Genomic DNA, 13,280 nt, shown 5'->3' on the forward strand with positions numbered 1-13,280 from the left:
TGAATCCCACTTCGGGCTCCCAGCATGGAGCCTGCTTCTCCCTCTGCCTGTGTCTCTGCCTTTCTCTCTCTCTTTGTCTATCATAAGTAAATAAATAAATCTTTAAAAAAAAAAACATTAAAAAAATAAATAAATAAAACCAAATAAATTTAAAATTCATTTCATCAGTCATGGTAACCACATTTTAAGGACTGAACAGCCCCATGCAGCTGGTAGCCACTGATCTGGACAGCACAGGTCAAAATTGTTGCTCTCACTCACTTTTCATCCACAAGGCTAGCCTGTTAGCACTGTATCTAGATTCTAAACCAATGAGGGAAAGGTAATTACGAGAAATTCGACTATTGCTTAAGGTGTGATCTAGACCTTGTGCTCGTCCTTATGGCCAGGACTCAGTCATGTGACCAGAGAGTTGACAGGGCCATATAGGGCTGCTAGGAGGTTAGGATAGAAATCATAGTCTTCTGCTGGATGGACATCTTCCCTGCTAACACTTTGTAAAGAAGTAGGCAGAGAAGAGGAAGTTTACCATTACTAAGACAAAGATGAGATCGATATTAGGAAGCACTGACAATCTATGGCACATGCAGATACTGTAGCACTAATTTTCAGATAAGGAAAAGGAAGCACAAATGTGTGCCTTGCCCACATTTATGCATATATTCTATTAAAGTTGAAAACAATTATATTTGGACCATGATATAAAAAATGTTTGGAATTTTGACATGTTAAGCATGTAAGTTAGAGACAATTGTTACCTAATATTTTATTATTTTTTAACCTACCTATGCTGATACTGTAGATATTTTATGTATAAAATTTGAAAATGAGAAAAAGTATAATTCAATTTCTTTGAATTCTACTTTCATGGTGCTTTATATTATTCAGTGTTTTACACAATTATATAATGTGTAGTCACACTGTAAAATTCAAAGAAGGGTTAAATCATTCCGTTCACCTAGGTCATCTTTAGTAGCTTTCTTTCCGTATAATTTCTGATTATATGGGTTCAAAGAGAAAGATAAATTTGAAGATAGAGTAAACAGCTAAAGCTGTGGAACAAAAAGACACGATAACTCAATAAACACCGAGAGATATATTGATACGTGTTTACTTTGTAAGATTTGACTTCATCTGTTTTTGTAAGTCGCTGATCTCTTTTGGGAACATTTCTTTTCATCTCTTAAATATTGTTTTTGACAATACCATGAAGCATGATATTCTAAATACACAAAGGACAGAGAAAATCACTCATACTTTTTTCTGGTCTTTTACATTCATGTAATTCTTTCATCTTTCATTTCACGTTAATTTTCCCATAAGCACTGGCAAACTTATTGTTTATGCATATTGAGAGGAGAAAAGATCACAATTATACAATATACTTGAAACCATATATTGTTCTTTGTACTCATTGTGGATAACTACAAGATATCTTTCTTTTATTAGCTTGATCTTTGAAGTTGAAAAACAGTTTTGCTTTTGTAAATCACCACTGGCATTATATAAATATATAATTCATTATATAGATATATATTTCTAACCAAATATCCACAGTGTAGAAACCTTCATAAAATTTAAGAGAGGTTGCTCAACAAAGTACAAGTAGCCACTGTCAGGGCAGAGTTTTGATCCCCTACCAAAAACTAGATCTTCTAACCTTAATCGCTTCATTTTATGAAAACAACATAACATATTAACTATTCCTGCCCATCTAGTGACTAAGTAAATAGGTCCTATGATCTTACCAAAATTTGAAATTGTTTTCAGGTAATGTAGGTTTTTACTTGAACATAAACTATTAATGTGTAAAGCAATATTGCTTCTTCATTTTCAACATTAATTCTCCATTTATCTGTGTTAGTTGAGGCATTTCTAAATGGATATCTACATTGAGGGAATTGAATTGTCATTTATATCTCCACATTCTATTTCTTGATACATGTAATTAATATTTTTCTCAAAAGTTCCCACATTTCCTCAAAGTCTGCATTATGAAGAATTATTTTTCTTAAGATTTATTTGTGTATTTCACAGAGAGTATACACGAGTGGGGGGAGGAGTAGAGGGAGAAGCAGAGAGGCAGACTCAAAAGAGGCAGTTTCAAAAGAAATCAGGGAATGGCATGTAAATGTGGCTTTAATAAATTCTTTAAATTTTAATAATTCACAAATTAATAGATAATGCATCATTAGTATTTTAAAAATTAACAGTATAAAATTGTTGCTTATTAGATTGGACAAAGAGAATGATTTACTTACTTAAAAAATAGTCCTAGGATAAAAGGCTACTTTAGACCTAACAATGCTTCTTAAAAACAAGACTTGAAAGGATAAGGCTGACCCACAAGTAAGTTAACTACCTACCAAAACTCAATACTGTCTGAGGGATGACATCTAAATACAAAGTGACAAAAAATTCACAGTGTCCACCATCCAATAAAAATTACAAAATATAAAAAGAAGTAGGAAAAACGTGACTTGCAACCAGGAAAAATATCAGTAAATAGAAAAGGAACCAGAAATGACAGAAGTGATGAAATTAGCAGGTAAGGACTTTAAGAAACATCTGCTACAAATATGTTCAAGGATTTAAAGAAGATATGCATATAATAAAAAAGATAAACAGAAGCAATAAAGCTAGATTAAATAGAATTTCTAGGGCTGAAAAAAAATTATGAAATGAAAAATTCACTAGGTTGGCCTAATAGGAGATTAGAAGTTATAGGAAAAAAAGATAAGCCTAATGAATTTGAAGAAAGGGCAATAAAAAATATCCAAACTGAAGCACAAGGATACAAGATGCTGAAAACAATCTGACCAGAATCTAGTGATACATGCAGCAAAATAAAGCAATTTAATATATCTTTAACTGGAGTTTCAGAAAGAGAAGAGATGGAGGAAAATATTTGAAGAAATAGTGGTTGAAAAAATTTCCAAATTTGGACAACATTATAAACCCACAGATCTCATAATGCTCTGCAAACTTCAAGGTGAATAAACAGAAAGAAAACTATACCAGAATACATATATTGAAAGGCTAAAAGTGATTACTTAAAAAAATTTACGACAGCCAAGAAAAGATTCATTGTGAACAGAGGACTGATATTAAGAAGGACCAGACTTCTCATCAGAAATAGTGTCAGAAAGCAGTGAAAAGACTTCTTTAGGGGCGCCTGGGTGGCTCAGTCATTTAGGATCTGATTCTTGATTTCAGCTCAGGTCATGATCTCTGGGCTGTGAGATGGAGCTCTGTGTTCGGGCTCCTCGAGCAGCAGAGACTGCTTGAGATTCTCTCTTTCTCTCTCTCCCCTTCTGTCCCTCCCCACACTTGCACTCTAAATAAATAAATAAATAAATAAATAAATAAATAAATAAATAAGACTTCTTTAAAGTACTGAAAGAAAACAAGCAGACACTAAGTGAACATTATCTAGAATTTTGTGTCGTATTCTCCATCATAAACAAAGAGGACTTTGTTGATAGTATTACAAGACACATTAAGGATGTTCTCTGGGCTAAAAAAAATGATAAAAAGTTTTTTAAAAATTTGGCTTTAAAAAAAATTTGGCTTTACACAAAGGAGTGAAGAATGTTGGAAATGATAAATGTGTGAGTAAGAGTATTTTTCTTATTTTAAGGTTTTTAAAAAACAATTCATTATTTAAAGCATATGTATATGTTGTTTTTGTTGTTGTTTTGTTTCCCCTCAGATGCAACAGAGAAAACCAGTAATATAAAAATATAAAGGCAAGGAGTACTTGCTGGATTTGGCAGTATACAGAATATTGGTTGTCCTTGCCAAAACAAGTTGTAATGAAATATTAAGAATGGAAGCCAGTCTGGTGGTTTGACAAGCAAATGGTGGTATGATTTTTATTTTTGTCTTTGAAAATAGAATTAATTTTATAAAACAATGTTATTAATGTTAATATATATGATTGTTAATATATAACTATTATTTTAAAATAAATTGATAAATTATTTTTAAATTTACCAATTTTAATTTATAATATTTCTAATACAGCCAAAATTACTAGTTATACCCCAGACAAAAAACAACTCTTTTGGTTTTCTTTGAGGTTGTCAATAATTTTAAGCATATAAAAGGATTCTGAGAAGAAAAAATTTTAAAACTACCACATTATAAAATGCTACTCTCATAAGCAGAGATGTTGTAGGTACAAAATTATTTTGAAGTAGAAAATAAGATTCCCAATGGTATTGTCTTACTGAAAAGAAAGCAATAAGCAAAATGCTTTATCTTATGGTGCCTTATTATTCATTTTTAATGATGTATAGGTATGACAACTATGCCTAGTGTTTGCATTTGAATCTCAAATGATAATTACTAAATGCAAAGAGGGAAAAAATAACATCTGGATATCACAAAATAAACCAATAACACAAATTGGCTCATGAATATTTAATTTGCACATTAATTCATCTACTGAGATAGAAGGCTTGCAAAACAAATGAATAGACTCATAAATATTCCTTGAATTATTTATCTATTTGATCTTTTGTAGGTGTATTATGCAAAAATTTTGCTCCTTAAATAAATGACATTTGAATAGTTGAAAAAAATGCTCTCATTATAATCACTGGACACTGCTATGCTAATAAAAGCAAAGATGAAAGATAGAGATTTACATAATTGAACACCATTTGAAAATGAGATATTATTTTGAGTCTTGTTTACACATTAGAAAACTTTAAAACTGATATAGATGGTGATGATTCACTAGGAAAGAGCAGAAGATAGTACATTTATCTCTCATCTCTCTAGTTTTCTGGGAGTGAGGTAGAGTTCTATCTACCCAATTCACCCTCATTCACTTAGTGTGCTGCATGATCTATATATACTAGATGATAGGGTTTTGTGTATATGTCCAAAATATATTTACTTCCTTGTGAAACTTTACTTGCATGAATTAAAGATTAAGATCTGTTACAACTGCTGACTCAGTTTTGCATGCCTTCCCCAAATTTCCTTTATTATTTGAATCCTATTTATTTTTACAGGACTCCTATATGTCCTTCTTAATACCTTAAGGCGAAATAAATTTGTTTCCTCAGTATTAACATAGAGTATTTTGGGCAGCCCAGGTGGCCCAGCAGTTTAGCACTGCCTTCGGCCTGGGGTGTGATCCTGGAGACCCAGGATCGAGTCCCATGTCGGGCTCCCTGCATGGAGCCTGCTTCTCCCTCTGCCTGTGTCTCTGCCTCTCTCTCTCTCTCTCTCTCTCTCTCTCTGTCTGTCATGAATAAATAAATAAAATCTTAAAAAAAAAGAAACATAGATTATTTTAAGTTTTATTCTGTTTTTACTTTAAAGTGCTTATCAAGTATCTTGGACTGTAATTATTTATATACACTTTACATCATTGACTACATTATCAGTTCCTTGAAGTAAACTAGCATTGTGTCTTCTTCACGTTGTGTCTTACTCAGCTCTGTCTGTATTGATTAGTGCACAGTACAGAACTTAGTAGATGGTTATTTTGTATTAACTAAAGTGAATTAAATAACCTCATCAAGTTCTTTCAGCTCAGCTTGGATCTTCTGGTGTGACGACCAAAAAATAAACCTGATTCAGGGAAAGTTAAGTGTCAAGAGTACCGTCTTCATATTTTGTATTATTATTGAATAAGAATGAAAGAATACCATATTTTCTATTACAAAAGAAAAAATATAAGACCTATGTTCTTAACTCTTGGGATAAATACTAAATATAGTATTTGATTTTTTTCCTCTAAATTATATCAAAGTCCTAATTACTAAATATTAGTTGTTAAGAGAGATGAGGTGCTAGAGATGTGACCTAGAATTGAAACAGCATGTGCCATATCAAGGTTCACTTTGAGGAGTCAACTTTTAATTACATCTTTGCCTCATTCATCTTCTAAATTGCCAACAATATCTCAGTAGCTTCCTTACTGAATTTCTTCTTTTTGCTCTTGTTTTCTTCTAATCCTACGAACCATAGCCAGTGAGTGTTACTTATATTTCTGCATTGATTGAGTCATAGGACATTTATTGATGCATCAGTCAGGGAGGAATAATAATATTCCCTCTTCCTTTCTAGGTTCTTGGCTGAGACTTTCATAATAAAAGACAGCTTAATAGGAGAAAAATGAAAAGTTTAATAATATCCCTATATACAATGGGAGCTATCCAGGAGAAACTGAGTAGTTCCCCCAAATGGTCCAATTCATCACCTCAAATACCATCTCCAGCTAAAGACAGAAGAAAATGTTAGAGGGTACAGGGAGCTAAGACCAGTTATGCGGGGGTTGCCAGGGAAGCACAATAAGCAAAGTTACGGTTGTTATGCAGATTAAGTCATTGCCTTCTTTATTGATAAGAGTTCCTAAAGATTTAGTCACTTTCCTTTTCTGGTACAGAGATGGAGACACCTTTATAAATGGAGATATCCATTATACATAAAATGTCTTTTACAAAAGAGTAACTTCTATCCAGTTTTCAGAGCTTCTCCTGAGTTTGCCCATCCTTAAAAATAATCAACCTCAAAAAGTCAGTATACAAAAGAGGCATATTTGGGGATGGTATATTTTGTTCCACTTCATGTCAAACACATAGGTCCTGAAGGGCCAATCATATCCCCTAAGACTCAATCAATCACACATCCTATGACTATTATCATTCATCCAGGGTTGAGCATGTAACCCAAGCTAGAACAGTCAGAGCTCTTCCCCAAGAATTTTCTAATTGAAGCAGCTGCTGAAGACCTCTTTGCTTCACTAACATATCAGTGTCTGACCCCAGACTGCTGGTAACTTTTTTCTCTGCCACAGAGTGAATGAAACTGATTATCAGGGAATGTAAAAAAACAGGCATAAAAACCAAATTCTGGATCCAGCCAATCTCTAGTTCAGTTTCTTGAGGGACTCTAGAACTGTTAGTATAAGCAATTTGTTAGGGTCTAACAAGACACCCCAAGGGTCAGCAATGAGAAAGTCATGGCCAGCTACTGGAAAATCCAAGGCCTATCCTGGCAGCACACCACAAGAAGCTGGATCAAACCAGACAGGTCCAAGATGGCTGGTGGCATGACCAGAAACCCCTGACCAAATTAAGAAGGAAAAGCTCGAAAATGTTTTCCTACCCCAAGTAATGAATATTCCACGCCCAACTGTCAATAAAAGAAACCTGACCCTTAGGGTGTACATCTCACTCATAGTCTTGAGCTCACTGCTGTCCTATTTTGAGAGTTTATTTTTTGCTTTAATAAACATTCTTGCTTCTGTTATTCATTAGCTGTGCTGCATGTCTGTTCTTGAATTCCTTCTCATGACAAGACCAAGAACCTTCAGTGACTCTTTTGGGTCTGGCTGGGTCTCAGCCCCACAGCCCCAGTGTCTCCCCACTTCATTCAGCAGCAGAGTGGCCCTGTTTCCTAGAACACTTTCTTTTGTGAACTATTCCAGTATTATTCCAACCCCCTTTCTTTCTTTACCTTTTTATTACTAAGCTAGTTCAAACAACACCGCTATGCTAAAGAAATATAAATTATCTTGAAGGTCTTTTTTCTAACAGCTAAGAACTGAAAGGGGATAAAGTAAAACGTTGGTATTTGGAAGGATCACTTTGTCACACATATCTTCCTTTATCATGTATGTTACTCAATATGGATAATAAAGAGTAATACAATATTGCAATACAAAATCTGAGAAAATTAAACTGAAATGAAAATAAAATGTCAACTTCTCATTCCATTTTCTAAAACGAATAGGTGAAATTCACCAGTATTGCATCCACAAATCAATGAGATGGCAGCAAGTTTTCTCCATATAATATATAATTATAAATAAAATGTTATTTTTAAGTAAGCATATTACATGTAGAGTATAAATATGTTGGTATATTTTTGTCAAAATGCAAGGTTTAAGCACTTTGACAGTCTTTGACAATCATCTGAGCCTTGGTTATTGTACCCTTCATCGCATCCTTTACTCACTGAAGTACTTTGGTGGAAATGCTTGTTAAGAGTTTTCTAGGATATAAGAAGCCATTGTGGAGTCTATGGTGGTATTGATATTATTAGATTGGTGTTTCCAAGTTCTCAGAGTTGCAAGTGTGTGTGGTAATAAGAAAAAGCACTTAATAATTGCTATTATTAGAGAAGGTCCTGGACTCCATTGCAGGTTCTCTTAAGAGTGATAAGCCAATATGCCTACAGCAATGTTGTGCAAAACTTGAGAATTTATCTAAATTTTTCTTAATGTTGCACAGCTGTAGCTTACTCTTCTTTGTTACCACTGCAGAGTATTCTACCTAAAATATTATATATTTAATTGCACTACTATCTCCCTCCCCCAAAGAAATATAAGTTTTTTGAAAGCCGAGCTTTCTTTTATTTGTTGCTGTAGCCTTATTACTCAAAATCCCTGCTTGGCATATTCCAGATTATATGTATATGTAATGCATACAACATGTATGTGTGTGTATATAATGCATAGAATAGGATAAGTAAATAATCAATGAGCACCCAAAAAATCCTGATAAATTCATAAAGCAAACAATTTTGAATATTTCTAAAAGTAATATAGAGCTCAAAGCACACTTTTCATCTCACTTACTTTAATCAATTGTGGGAAAGTTTTATTTAAAAAAATCTTACTTAGAAAGCAAGTCTCTATTATTTTCTTTTATTTTCTGGATAAAAGGTAATCAAGTTAATTATAATTTCCCCTAAGGGAAAATTCCCCAATAATGAGAGAAAGACTTGAAAATGTTGCAGTAATTTAAAAGCTTAGTCATGTATAGAACATTATAATGAACTTAACAACTATATAGAATAAAAATGAGAACAAAGATATAAAAGAGAACTGAAGAGTGGAAGAGTGCCCAGATGCAATATTTTAACAATCTTACATCCCTATGTGCTACTTTGCTGTGAAAAAAATAAACTCCAACTTATTGTTTAAAAAGAAAAGAAGAGGGGCACCTAGGTTCTCAGTGGGTTTAACATCTGCCTTTGCCTCCGCTCATGATCCCAGAGTCCTGAGACTGAAGCCCCTGTTGGGCTCCCTGCTCAGCTGGACCCTGCTTCTCCCTCTCCCTCTGCCAGCAGTTTCCCCTGCTTGTGCTCTGTTTCTCTCTCTCTCTCTAAAAAATTAATAAAATCTTTAAAAAATTGAAGGAAGGAAGGAAGGGGAAAAGAAGGGAGGAAGGAAGGAAAGGAAAGGAGTCATAGTACTATACCAAGTGACTGCATATTCTGGAACATGTTACTTCAACCTTTTGGGGTCTATACAGTCTGTGAACTGTGGTTATTTCCTCCTTGCCTGGGTAATTGGGAGGTTCAGGCATGATAAGGAAAGTGTATGAAAAAATGTTGCTATTCATTCCCTCCTCTGATCATTTAGATGCACATTGCCAGGTATAACCATTAATTTCTTAGAAAGATAAAAGAAGTTTTATTATTCTTTTGGAGGAGGTCAATTAACTAAACAAATAGCTATCTCAATTCCCAAGTGAATTTTGTACCTGCTTTGCCATATAAATTGCGTAGAATTTTATCCCAGTTCTATAGTCTTTATGGCCTACCTACATGCATGTTCTCTCTTATGCTTATTCAATAAGAAATCAGTTTTATTTCCATATTTATGTGGAGGGATCTCTCTTTGTTAGTAGTACTTTTAATTCCAACAAGATAAACGACTGAGGAAAAATGTTTGTTTCATACAGAAAAAAAATAGATCAAAATATGTTCTTTGTTTTCAGGGAAACTTTAATTTTTAAATTCTCTGTTATAAAGTGTACTCAATCAATAGAATATCAGCAGTGGTGGCCTGTGAAGGCAAGAGACTGCAGGAGTCAAGAAGTAGCACTAATGGAGCTGTTCTAGGAAACAGGCATAATTGGGAGAAGATCTAATAACAGGAAGTTGAGCAAAATAGATGAGGTAAGATGGCAAACAGTCCTTTTATGTAGCAATCCAGCCGGTGGCCTGAAGTGTAAGAAACAGGATCTAGTAACCTTGAAGAGATGAGACACATAGGAAGGAGTGCAGATTCAGGGGCGCCTGGCTAGTTCTGTCAGTAGAGCATGCACCTCTTGATCTCAGGGTTCTGAGTTCGAGCCCCATATTGGGTGTAGAGATTACTTAAAAATAAAATCTTAAGGGCAGCCCGGGTGGCTCAGCAGTTTAGTGCCGCCTTCAGCCCAGGGCCTGATCCCGGAGACCTGGGATTGAGTCCCACATCAGGCTCCCTGCATGGAGCCTGCTTCTCCCTCTGTCTCTGTCTCTTTCTCTCTCTCTCTCTGTTTCTCAATAAATAAATAAATAAAATCTTTTAAAAATAAAATAAAATCTTTAAAAAAGTGTGCAGATTCAGAAGAGTTGCAGACCACTGGGGTTATAGTAAACTCAATGAATTGTAGGTCACTCCCATTATTAAGAGTAATGGAGGACTATTGATTTAAGAAACATCAAGACAACCTAGAAAATCTTCTATTAAAAATCACCTACAAATTCTGGATAAAATACAACAATCATACCTTTAATTGGATATGAGCTCATATAAAAGTAAGAGAACCTTCCAGGAACCAAAGGAAAGAGAGACCTTGTGGAGATAAAACTGACTTTCAGATGGCCTGGAGAAGCTCTCCCCTCATCTCAAGAGGAGTGTGCATGTCTGATTTTTACTCAGAACCACAGTCCTAACTATGTTTTGGTCTAGGATATGAATTCACTTGACAGCAATAAACATACACACAAAAAGTTTACAGTAGAAATCCTCAGACAAGGATGTAACTGGAAAGGACTTGACAGAAGCAAATGCAAAGCTCCTAATGATGGAGACAGCCTCATTCAGAAGCACATCCCCCAAATTAAATCCTCATTCCAGCTATGCAATATTCCCAAATTAAGTCCCAGGGAAGATGAGCCTCAGTTTCAAATTGCAACAAATGTGAGGGAACAGCCCATCATGAATGGCAATCTATAGATACAACATATTAAAAGATTATATTCTGAGAATTTTAATAATTAAAATATTAAAGCTTTTTAAAGGAGGGATAGTCACTCAATAGTTCTTTTTATAATTGGCGAAAAAGGACACTACCAAAACAACCAGATTTCCATTAGAACCAAATATTATTTCTAGAAATGAATCTACAGTCATTAAAAATCAAGAGGAAAAAATTAAACAGCATAGATAATACAGTTCTGCTAATGATGAGTGATTCTCCCCCAACACGGACACATAAAAGATAACTATGTGAGGTGATGGATGGATTGATTTGATTGTGGTAATTCTTTCACGATGTATATGTATATCAAACCATCCTGCATACGCCCTACATACACTTTTTTAATTTGTCCAATATACCTCAACAAAGATAGAAAAATGATGAAAAAAACAAATAAGTTAACAAATTTCAAAACAGATGTGAAGAAATCACTCCAGATGTGTTACACAGACCCAGAAGTGAAAACTACAGCAGAGATAAAGAGGTACCAACAATAGCTTGTGAGAGTTTAAATATGTCTAGGAAACAGGCCAGGAGACTAGAATGAAGAGAAAGGCGAAGACACTATTGGAAGAGACCATGGCTGATGTTCCAGAAAGGGAAGGAAGCTCTGAGCCCTCATACCAAGGAACATGTAGTCCTGAGCAGAACTCAAATACACACACACACACACACACACACACACACGCACACCCGTGCACACATACACACACATACACACACACAGCCCACGATGCACCAAACACCATACAGAGCAGCAATTCTCAAACACCTCGGCCTCAGTACTCTGCAGTGTTATAATTCCCTGGAGAAAATAAAATAAGCCTCGTCCATATTAACACAAACATTCATATGAAAAATAAATATATTTTCCAAAACCACTAAGAGTGCCGTTGTTTCACATTTCTACAAACCTCCTTAAAAAGATTTAAGAGAAATGGATCCTCACATTTTGTTCTGCCTTTGTTGCCAGTTATGTGGTCTCTGAAAAACCCACGCTGCCCACTTGTGAGAGAACAAGAGGGAAAAGGATAATGTTATTATCCTTCTATAGTATTATTGTCCTCTTAAAATATTATGAACATCCTTTCAACTCATGAATCCTCTCACTGCTGACAAGGTGATACTAAAGAACAAAAAAGATAAAGGTAGATCTAAAAACTAATCTGACCATGAAAAAACAAAAACATATGGACTAAAGTCATCAGCCAAAGAGAGGGAATGGAATACATAGGACCTTCTGGAACCTTGTGTGACCTTCAGTTAGGCAAAGAGCTCTTGAATATATAACATTAAAAGTACAATATTCTTCAAAAGGCACCATTAAGATGAAAAAAAAAAAGCCACCTACTCTGATAAAATATTTGCAAATCATATAATTTACAAAGGACTTATTTTTTTTTTTTTTTAAGATTTTATTTATTTATTCATGATAGTCACAGAGAGAGAGAGAGAGGCAGAGACACAGGCAGAGGGAGAAGCAGGCTCCATGCACCGGGAGCCCGATGTGAGATTCGATCCCGGGTCTCCAGGATCGCGCCCTGGGCCAAAGGCAGGCGCCAAACCACTGCGCCACCCAGGGATCCCTACAAAGGACTTATTTTAAAACATAAAACACTAACAACTCAAAATAAGACAAACCAATTTTTAAAATGGGGAATATATTTGAATAGACATCCCAGCAAAGGTATATGAATGGTAAATAAACATGAAAAGATGTTCACTATTATGAGTCATCTGAGAAATTCCAGTTAAAACCACAGTGAGTTATTATTTCACAAATAGGTGAATGGCTATATTCACAAAGCAGACAATAACAAATGTTGGAGAACGTGGAGAAGGAGACCTTATGTTGCTGGTGGGAATGGAATTCAGGGCAGTCACTTCATAAGACAATTTGCAGTTGCTCCGCCAAGTCACCTATGTAGTAGCCAAAAAGGCATGGGTCACAAAGTGCGCAGGCCAGCTGGGGTCAGAGGTCATTTCAAGGTGGTGGACTCAAGGATGAAGAGGGTCCAAAGAGCACAGCAAAGGAGAGAACAGAAGAAAAAACACAGACGGAAGTGAGCAGAGCCACCAAGGGCCTCTGAGGAGACCGTGTGAGGACACGGAGATGTGATTCTGGCCTCCCACTACCAGCTACAGACTTGCTTGCATCAGTCTGCTGGAAAGACAGGGGCAGCGCGTAAAAAGCTCATGGAGGTCCTGAGTGGTAAGGGAAGATGTTCGCCTGCCTGAAGCAAGGCCTCGGACATCTCCTGTTGGTGCTGTAACAGACCC

This window comes from Canis lupus, chromosome 1 (genome assembly GCF_003254725.2).
Source record: "Canis lupus dingo isolate Sandy chromosome 1, ASM325472v2, whole genome shotgun sequence".
Classification (NCBI taxonomy): Eukaryota; Metazoa; Chordata; class Mammalia; order Carnivora; family Canidae; genus Canis; species Canis lupus.